General features: G+C 53.9%; 1 pseudogene; it reads left to right on the top strand.

Annotated features, from left to right (window-relative positions):
* Positions 1–564: 564 nt before the first annotated feature.
* On the top strand, positions 565–4,139 carry LOC109689341 (cytochrome P450 2D17-like; annotated as a pseudogene).
* The last annotated feature ends 4,054 nt before the right edge of the window (positions 4,140–8,193 follow it).

Below are 8,193 nucleotides of genomic sequence, written 5' to 3'. Positions count from 1 at the left end.
CGTGGACCCTCCTGCTCTGCTGTAACTTAGACCTCATTACGTGAGGTTTCCTGTGCCCTGAGGACATCCAGCCACCTGCTTCAAAGACCATGGGACGATTAATGAATTGGCACATACAGAGCAAGCAGAGGAGCCTGGCATGTAAGTGCCAATCATGGATCGCACAGACCTCGTTCCTGCAGGTTCTTCTCATGACTGCGTCACCATAACCACAGACTCCTGGCATAAGGAGGACACTTTCTATGTCCCCATTCCCATCAAAACATAGCTTTCCTGTTCATCCATTGACTTTCCTATGCCCATCTGGATCAGGAATCTCTGAGTAGGAATCCACCATCATTTGCCACTGTGTTCCCAGGGCCAGCCCAGCACAAATTGCATGTCTACATCACCTGAACTCAAGTCTCAGGTCTCGGTCCTCTACCCAGTGTAGCGCCCGGCAGGGAAAGTGGGAGAGGACCTTTGAACCTCCCTGTCTGCTTGTGCACCTCTGGCTGCACAATCAACACAGCTGAAGTCAGAGGGCAAAGGGCAGCCTCAGATCCTTTATAAGGGAACACACCAGGCTGGTCACAGGCCCAAGGCATACTAAGAGGATCTTGCGTGGTCCTAGGTACCTTGTGCGTGTGCTCAGAGCAATTCAGTGGGCAGCAGGCAGCCATGGGGCTGCTGACCGGGGACGCACTGCTCACCCTGGCCATGGCTGTGGCCATCTTTCTGTTCCTGGTGGACCTGATGCACCGGCACCAACGCTGGGCTGCCCGCTACCCACCAGGCCCCGTGCCACTGCCTGTGCTGGGCAACCTGCTGCACGTGGACTTCTATAACACGCCATACAGCTTCTACAAGGTGAGGAGGTGGTGGTGCAGGGCAGAGGAGGTCATCAGGGATCTCCAGCAACAGAGAGTGGTTGTGAAGGCACAGGCTGGACAAGAGGCTTGGCCTCCATTAGGAGCAGGTTAAGAGGCTTCCTGGGGGAGGCACTGCTGGACTTTCCAAGGTCAGACGTGTGGAAGGCAAGGCTGGGGTTCTGCAGTCTGCCCGGGGCCTCCACCTGACCAGTTCCCTGACCTTCTAACTACAGCTACGACGCCGCTTTGGGAACGTGTTCAGCCTGCAGCTGGCCTGGAAACCGGTGGTCGTGCTCAATGGGCTGGCAGCTGTGCGGGAGGCGCTGGTGACCCGCAATGAAGGACACAGCAGACCGTCCTCCAATGCCCATCTATGAACACCTGGGCTTCGGGCCAAGATCCAAAGGCAAACATCTGTGGGGCACAGTTGTCCTCATTGGAGGACAAAGGGGCAGTGACCAAAGGAAGGCAGGATCTAATGGGGGTGGTGATGTGGTCCAGTGAAACAAGGAAAAGCCAGAGAACTGCAGGGCAGAAGCTATAAAGTAACCTGTGCAGGCTAGCGTTGGGGATGGAGGGGAGACGGAATTTTTGGTGTCAGTGTCTGGTGCAAGCCTGCACCCAGAGGAGGAGAGGAATGCTGGGGGTGGCAGAGGACACGACCGGGAACACATGGTCAGGCACACATGTCCACTCATCCCCAGGGGTTATCCTGGTGCCCTATGGGCCTGCTTGGCGCGAGCAGCGTCGCTTCTCCGTGTCCACCCTGCGCAACTTCGGCCTGGGCAAGAAGTCGCTGGAGCAGTGGGTGATCGAGGAGGCCGACTGCCTCTGTGCCGCCTTCACTGACCAGGCTGGTGGGTGATGACCTAAGGACAACAGGAGGCTCAGGCACACAGGGGTGGGAGAATATGGGTGACGTCCCTATCCCCCTATCACACCCAGGGCGCCCCTTCAGACCCAACGCCCTCCTAAACAAGGCTGTGTGCAACGTGATCGCCTCCCTCATCTATGCCCTCCGCTTTGAGTACGACGACCCACGCTTGGTCAGGCTGCTGGATTTATTGGAAGAGAATATGAAGGAGGAGTCCGGCATCCTTCCTGAGGTTCGGGGCTCAGAGGAGGGTGTGCAGGGCAGCTGCAAGCAGCTGGGCTTCCCAGGAGGAGGATTTGCAGGCAGGAAGGATGGAGAGAGGTTTTGGAAATGACCACTGCAGGAGGAAAAGCCAGGAGCTGGGTAAACCTCAGATGCCAGGAATGGAAGTGGTGGCCCAGGGTAGAGGGCCCCAGAGATGTTAGTCTGTGTCCCCTGTCCCTTTGGAAGCCACAAAAGCCTGTGAGATGGCCATGCACGATATTCCCTCATGGCAGCTCAGCGCCTTGAGAGGGCATGATGGAGGGAGCAGGGGAGAGCAGGGACTGGCGGGTCCTATGTCCACCCTGGGGCAGGATGAGAGTGTTGTGGTCCAGGTGAGTACTGAGCACAGGAAGGATTCAGGCCCCTCCGTGGCTGTCACAGCTGCTGAACGCAGTCCCAGTCCTCCTGCGCATCCCAGGACTGCCTGGCAAGGTCTTTCCTGGGCAGAAGGCCTTCTTCGTCCTGCTGGATGAGCTGTTGACTGAGCACAGGATGACCTGGGACCCGGCTCAGCCACCCCGAGACCTGACTGACGCCTTCCTGGCCGAGGTGGAGAAGGTGAGGGGAGGCTGCCAGAGCTGGGTCATGGGCTGTGGGCAGAGGATGCTGTGGGTTGTGGGGCCAGGCAGGGTGGAACCTGTGCACTACCACGTGACCTAGCACTGGAGTTTGTTGGTGGGAATGGGAGGTCATTTGGGGGCTTCCTCCCTCTGTCCCCTGACCCAGGCCAAAGGACACCCAGAGAGCAGCTTCAATGATGAGAACCTGCGCATGGTGGTGGCTGACCTATTCACCGCTGGGATGGTGACCACCTCCACCACGCTGGCCTGGGCCCTGCTGCTCATGACCCTGCACCCGGATGTGCAGCGTGAGCTCAGGCGGGGCGGGTTGGGAGGGCGTGGAGGACAAGTAGCACCAGGGCCCTGGCTTTGTGGGACACAGATGACTCCCAACTCTGTCTTTGCCCAGGTTCCTTGAATAATATTTTCTTCAGCTGCCCTCAGCCCTAAACCCTTGACGGGGAAGGTCAGGGCGCACCTCAAAGAGACTGATGGTTCTGGGGGTGCTCTTTCCTCCAGGCCGGGTCCAGCAGGAGATCGATGAAGTGATAGGGCAGGTGCGGCGGCCAGAGATGGGGGACCAGGCACGCATGCCCTTCACCAACGCCGTGATCCACGAGGTGCAGCGCTTTGCAGACATCATCCCTGTTAATTTACCCCACATGACCTCCCGTGACGTTGAAATACAGGGCTTCCTCATCCCCAAGGTAGGCGTGGGGCCCTCCTACCCTGCATGCCCACTGCAGGGGAGTGAAGGAAAGACCCATGTCGCTCCATCTGGGATCCCCGCAGCAATGACGGGGATCACCTAGGCTCGGTGTGATGGAGAGCACAGACAGGGCCAACCTTCCCTAATCGAGACCTGGTGTAGTGTACTCCAACACTACAGGTACTGAAGTAACCACTTCACACAGGGACAGGTGGCAGCAGGGACCACCATGGGAAATTTGTCTTGGGCCCTGGCATAGCATGAAAAGATCTTTTAGAAATTTAGAGGGTTACATTAAAGGGTCCAGGTGTGTGCCAGGTAGAGAGTGCCCGTGTGTGTTTAGTGGCAGGGCCCTCGATCTCCCCATCCCTGTCCACATTCACATCATGAGTCTCCCTCCAGGGGACAACGCTCATTCCCAACCTGTCATCCGTGCTGAAGGATGAGACCGTCTGGGAGAAGCCCTTCCGCTTCCACCCTGAACACTTCCTGGACGCCCAGGGTCACTTCGTGAAGCCCGAGGCCTTCATGCCGTTCTCAGCAGGTGCCTGTGGGGTGCTGGCTCCCTGTCCCTTCCCATGGCACCTTGGAGGGTTGGCCCAGGCCCCAGGCTGACTGAACCCCTCCCCCCACAGGCCGCCGCATGTGCCTCAGGGAGCCCCTGGCCCGCATGGAGCTCTTCCTCTTCTTCACCCGCCTCCTGCAGCGCCTCAGCTTCTCGGTGCCCGCAGGACATCCCCGCCCCAGCAACTATGGGGCCTTTGCCGTCCCTGTTTCCCCATCCCCGTACGAACTCTGTGTAGCATCCCGCTAGGGGGACACCCAATGTCCGATGGCCTAAGCATGGCCTGATGCTCAATAAACCAGTCCTGCTGCTGCCACCGGTTTCTTGGTCATCTGACTGTCCCCTGTCTGTGCAGAGTCCTGACAACAGCAAAGCCAGCATCACCCTCCCTGCTCCACCCTGCCTGGCCACTGAGTCCTCCACAGGAAACTGTCCTGTGATGCTCAGTGTGCCACTCCTCCCCCACAAGGTCCCTGCACAATGGTTATGGTGCTCTATAGCAAAGCACAGGGAGGAAAAGAGCAGAGCGAAAGGACCATGTGACAGAGTCCAGGAGGACACAGTCCAGTTGTCTGTCTGAGGAGCTTAATCTAGACAAGCTCCCCTCTCTCAGCACCAAGGTGTGACACATAGAGAGGAGGCTGATGACACGCAGCTCACCGAGGCTCCGTGGCCAGCTGTTTATTCAGGGTTGGTCCCACATGGCAGGCCTGCGTGACTCAATCTCCATCCCCCATGGAGTCAGACTGACACAGCCCTAGGCCCCCAGCCTCAACCCCACTGTGGACTAAATAGTGTGGCGTTGACCATGGCGCCAGATACATAGGCACACTCTCAGCAGGAAGACATGCCCAGGCAGCAGGGAAGGCCTAGAGCAGCCTCCCCAGATGCTGGCCTCAAGTCATCATCCTCTTTTCTCATCCTCACAATTCTGGGATTACAGGTGTGCTCTGGCAGGGAGTCAGGCCTATGTGTGGAATATTCACCATCACACCACCCACCTGGCTGAGGTAACCCAACTGCCCAGGCCACCCTGCTTCTCACTGACAGCACCGTGATCACACCTTGAGCATCTATTTGTTTTTATTGTGGTAAGACACAAACCTAAACTTTACATTTTGACTTGATTTTGGTAATACAGGTTTTTGATCTCTAGGCCTCTCGCTTGCTAGGCAGGCGCTCTGCCCCTGGAGCCACTCCCCCAGCCTTGCACAGAGCTCTTCATCTGGCAAAACCGAAACGCTGCACCACTTAGACAATAGCTCCCCAGCACCTGCACACCCCCTTCTACTCCTGTTTCTAGAATTTACTACGGTAGCTACGTGGACGTGGAATCAAACGATCCGTCTTTCTGTGGCTGAGGAATGTCATTAGGGGAGCGTCTCCACTTTCCTTCACGTTGGAGCAGGGAGCTCCTTCTGCTCACCTAGACCAACGACCATGTGTGCACTCCAGTTAGTCCCCATCACCCTCTGTTTCTGTACTTGGTTTCATTTAAAGGTGGGCAGGCAGCCACAGTCCAGAAATCTTTCATGGAAGATTCCAGAAATGAGCAACAGATGAATGTTAAATTGCAAGCCACGCTGAGGAGCGTGGTTCTGTCACGTCTGCCTCTTCCATCCGCTCACGTTTGGCGCAAGAATGATGCCTGGACCGGGGCAAATTAGTGACCAACTGGACAGTGACTGTAGGGTCAGTTTACCAGAGAGACTTTGGTGGCCTTGCTGCTGTGTTCAGGGAAGAAGATCACAGGCCTATTGCCACTGCACAGTGCCCACGCCCTCCCCTCACTCCAGCTTCGTCACGCAGGCCCTGTGTCATCTCCCATCACCCAGCAGGACGCACGTGGACAGAGCAATGCGACCACATTGAGTGAATCGGCCCCTTCATATAGCCGTCATTACACGACCTTGTTGTCACGTTGTCATTACTTCTTGTTATTAATCCTCCAAAGGGCCTAATGTATAAATGAACCTTCACCATAGCTACGGACGCACAGGAAGAACCATTGCTAGTTTCCGGGTTTGGTTCTATGGCATTTATCCCTGGGGGTGACAGGGGACCATCGTCCATGCGTGTTCCTCCCCTCCTCTGTTGGCAGACCCTGTGTTGTGCCCTCCATTGAGACACCGTGAAGGACGCTGCTGTGGTTGGGGTCTGATTATCTCTTCTCCACCCTCTGTGCAATTCCTGTGGATTTGTCCTCAGCTGGGAAGCTCCTGATCATAGGGAGGTGACTCTGCTTTGTTGAGGAGTCCCTTGACACTTTTCCTCAGTGCCTGCACCATTTTTCAGTCCCATCAAGAGTGCACCAGCTTCCCCGACCTCCACTTTCTGCCAACCCTTGTTTTCTTGGGTTGATTTTGGGTAGGAGCCATCTCGTGACTGGGGGGTGGTGTGTCACTGAGATGGGGATTTGCATTGTCCTAATGGTGAGTGACGGTGAGCACCTTTTCACAAGCTTCCTGGACATTTGAACACTGTCCTTGGAGGAAGGTAAACTGTAGTCCTTGCTCATTTTTCTTGTTGTTGTTTTAGTGGTACTGAGGTTTGAACTCAGGGTCTCACGCTTGCCTGGCAACTGCTCTACCAATTAGCCACACACCGAATCGATCCTCGATCATTTTTGTATCACAATGTCTCTCTGTGTCTAGTTATTTTTTTTTCCTCTTATTATTCATATGTGCATACAAGGCTTGGGTCACTTCTCCCTGTGTCTAGTTATTAACGTCCTGTCAGATGTGTTACGTGGGATTATTTCCCACTGTGTGTTTTGTCTTTTTCCGTGTTCTCTTCTAAGAGGTTGATCTAAGACTTTGAGCTTACATGCAAAGGATTAATGTGGGAGATGCATTCTTTTTGTTTGTTTGTTTGTTTGTTTGTTTGTTTTATTCATTTATTCATAGGTACATACATTATTTGGGCCATCTCCACCTCTGCCTCCCACCCCCACCCTCTCCTCTTCTTCACCACAGGCTTCCAGGTAGAACCTGTTCTGCCCGCTTCTCCAGTTGATTTGAAGAGAAGACATAAGCAATAATAAGAAACACATAGCGTTTTGCTTGTCTAAGGTAAAGATAGCTATACAGAGAGATTCCTAGCATTGCTCCCATGCTCATGTGTGTTACATCCAGAATTGATTCATCTCCACCTGACCTCTTCACTGCTTCCAGGTCGGAGATCATTGTGAGAATGCATTATCTTGTGTACAATTGTTGAACTTACTTGTTCAATCCTAGGTTGATTCAGGGCCTGTTTCTATATCAACAGCCAGTTCAGCGTGCTACTCTTGAACGCGGTAGGCAATCGTAACAGAGGCAGGAATACAGCGTGACTGAGGAGCAGGGTATTTCATCCGTGTTTCCATCCCATCAGAGCATTGTGCCTGTGCTGCCCATCGTTGAAAGAGAGGTCCATGGAGGTGGATTTGATTTCTAGCACTCCTATCCATTGCTGTGTATGTCTTTCTTTACACCAGTACCAGGATGTCTTCATTACTGTAGCTGTGTACAGAGGGTCGCCAACAATGGTTTGACATGATTTTTTGCCATGATGATGGAAATGTGATATGCTTTCAGTGAGAACTATAGGTGAAAATCTGAGTGGATTTTTTTGGTGGCCTGGAATTAGAACACAGTGCCTCTCACTCCATGGCAGGTGCTCTGTCACGTGAACCATGCTCTTCAGCCCATGTTAGGTTTAGTTATTTTCACATAGGATTTCAAGTATTTGCCCAGGACCAGCCTCCAACCTCCATTCTCTGCCTATGCCCCCCGCGTAGCTGAGATGATAGGTTTGTACCACCGTATCTGGGTTGTTGTTGAGATGTTGAGGCCTAGCTGGACTCAAACTTTGATCCTGCCGATCTCCTACTCCTGAGTAGCTGGGATTACAGACTGACCCTCAGTTTTTCACTATTGATCTTTGTTAACCTACACATACACACTCTGGTGATGCTGGGCAGTGAATTAGTGCAGCGCTCCTTCTGCCTCACAGTCCCAAGGATGAACCCCTGACCCTGTGCAGTGAGCTGTGGCACTATGGCATCCGTGGGTCAGGTGTCTGAAGTGCATTTCCACCTTACCATGGATCTTTGGGATGCAGCCCCATCATAAGTCAGGGGATCTGAGTCTCCAAGTTGTTCCTTTCCAAGACTCTTTTGGATATTTGGGGTCCTTGGACATGCCATAGGGATTTTAGCATGGGTTTTTCTGTCTCTGCATCAAACACTGCTGGAACTTGACAGGAATTGAATTGAATGTGTCCATTGCTCTGGTGCTATGGACAGTCCCCAGTATTGTATTCCAGTACACGAGCGACAAACCAGTCATCCACGATCCAACTGAATCTCATTCATTTGATGGAAAAAC

This window comes from Castor canadensis, chromosome 8, assembly GCF_047511655.1.
Source record: "Castor canadensis chromosome 8, mCasCan1.hap1v2, whole genome shotgun sequence".
Taxonomy (NCBI): domain Eukaryota; kingdom Metazoa; phylum Chordata; class Mammalia; order Rodentia; family Castoridae; genus Castor; species Castor canadensis.
Note: the sequence above shows the minus strand (reverse complement) of the source record. Positions and strands in the feature narration are given on the sequence as shown.